At 38.1% G+C, this 2176-nt stretch overlaps 1 non-coding gene across 1 annotated transcript; it reads left to right on the top strand.

Moving 5' to 3' along the window:
• Positions 1-1249: 1249 nt before the first annotated feature.
• Positions 1250-1356, top strand: LOC122070319. Its single transcript, XR_006137735.1, has one exon. It is a non-coding gene; the product is annotated as a small nucleolar RNA R71 (small nucleolar RNA).
• Positions 1357-2176: the final 820 nt, after the last annotated feature.

The following is a 2176-nucleotide window of genomic DNA, read 5'->3' as shown; positions in this document are numbered from 1 at the left end:
GAAGTAGTCTTCCTTTTGTTTACCAACTGATTAGGAAAGGGGATAGGAGGAACATAAGGATTGTTAGCATTTTACTCTTTCTCAGAAGAATCATGTTTGGTTTCCTCAACCAAATCATATTTAGTTGCTTTAGGTTCATCAAACGAACCTGGAATAATAGACACATTTGTGTCCTCAACAGAAGGAGAGTTAACAGAAGTAATGATGGGAAAGATTTAGGAACACTCTGTTGGTCCCTCCATTGGTACCCTCGGTCACTCCTAAGAGCATAAACAACATTACATTGGTTGGATGGATTTTATTGTGGACTCTTTTGAATTGAATTCAATTGATTTGGAACTGATTGATGATTCATATTCACATTCCTGGGATTTGGTTCAAGCTGACTTGGCATCTTCCCTTTCTCCTTTTCATGCAAAGCATTAGCAAGTTGGGAGATTTGTTTCTCCATATCATGTCGGCCTGTCATGAAAGTACTCATGAGAAGTTCCATGCTTTTCTCTAAAGAAGAAAGCCTAGCCAAATCACTACCTCCTCTCATGAATCCTGGAGGTTGATTCACAGGAGGTGGTGGAATAGCAGATTGAGTGGGGACCCTAAAATTTTTTTGTTGATTGGGGGTATGTTCCTTTGATTGGCTTATTGGGGAACATACTGCCCCAGACTCAAGGGTTGAAAATTAGGATCTACTTAATTATTGGCTTGTTGGGGAACAAACTACCCTTGACTCAAGGGTTGAAAATTAGGACCTACTTGATTATTGGTTTGATTCCAAGCGAAGTTAGGATGGTTCCTCCATCCTGGATTATAGGTCTAACCATAAGGGTTGTCTTGGGACAGGGTGTTCACATCTTCAACACCAATATTCAAACCGTTCACACAAGAAATATTAGGGCACTCCTCCATCACATGCATGGTAGATTGGCACCAAATACACATAGGCACAAAATGATTTATTTAGTTCAATTGGGTAAGTCCTTTAACTACTATGGCTTCGAGTTTCTTAATAAGACTCTCAAGTTAAGCCTCTTTGGCCAAAACACCTTCTACAAGGTAACCCTTATTTGTCCACTCAATTTCTTGAGTAGACTCTCATTCCCTAGTTTTCTCAGCCAATTCAAGCAAAAAGTTCTAAGCATCGTCTTCATCTATAAAAGATGTAAAACCTTTGGAGCACATAGCCTCTAACAATAGCTTGGTCTGATAATCAATACCCTCATAAATGATTTGATAAATTTACCATGTATCAATTCCATAGTGAGGGCATTCCTAAAGGAGGTCCTTAAATCTCTCTATAAATTTGAAGAACGACTCACTAGGTTTCTACCGGAATTGAAGAATGTCACTCCTGAGTTTATTGGTTTTATACAAAGGAAAGAATTTTTTTTCAGGAAGACTATAGTAAACCCATCCCATGTGGTAATGGAATTGGTAAGCAGACCGTAGAGCCATTTCTTAGCTTGGTCCTTGAGTGCAAAAGTTATGAACCTTAATTTTACATCATCATCAGTAAACTATTGGACCTTAATTAGAACATAAACCTTCTCAAATTCCCTAAGGAATTGGTATGCATCCTCAGAGGGCAGCCCATGGAAGTGAGGCAACATAGTGATGTATTGAGATTTGAGCTCAAAATTATTGCCCTAGGCTTACGGTAGAACTATGCAGGAAGGTTGGGCTGCTCTAGTAGGATAGAACCTATCTTTTAGAGATTTAGGTGGAGGGTTTGGCTGTTGGTCTCCCATATTGAAAGGTATGATGAGAGTATAGTTTTAGGATCATTATTTGTTGGATTTCTTCTTTCTAACCGATTCTCAGTATTACGTACCCACCTAACACTCATGCAACAGAAAACTACCCACAACTAGAATATGACAAGGGCAAAAGAATGAATATTTTTTTTATTTTTGGTTTTTTTATTTTTTTTAGATTTTTTAGAGTTTACCCAGCAGCGATCTAAGGTTGCTCAATTCCTAAGGTACTGCTATAGGGTGAAACCTATCTTTACTATACTTTGAGGCTTGGCGACCTCCACCGATACAACTATTATTGTAAGTTGTTCTTCTTAGGAATTCAATAAAGGATGAAAGAAAAAGAAAATAAAGCACTCTAATTTACCAAAAGGAAATAAAAAATAACATAGAACTGTCTCCCTGGCAACGGCGTCAAAAACTTG

The sequence above is a fragment of the Macadamia integrifolia genome, unplaced genomic scaffold (assembly GCF_013358625.1).
Source record: "Macadamia integrifolia cultivar HAES 741 unplaced genomic scaffold, SCU_Mint_v3 scaffold885, whole genome shotgun sequence".
NCBI lineage: Eukaryota > Viridiplantae > Streptophyta > Magnoliopsida > Proteales > Proteaceae > Macadamia > Macadamia integrifolia.
The sequence above is the reverse complement of the archived record's forward strand: the minus strand, read 5'-3'. Positions and strand labels throughout refer to the sequence as shown.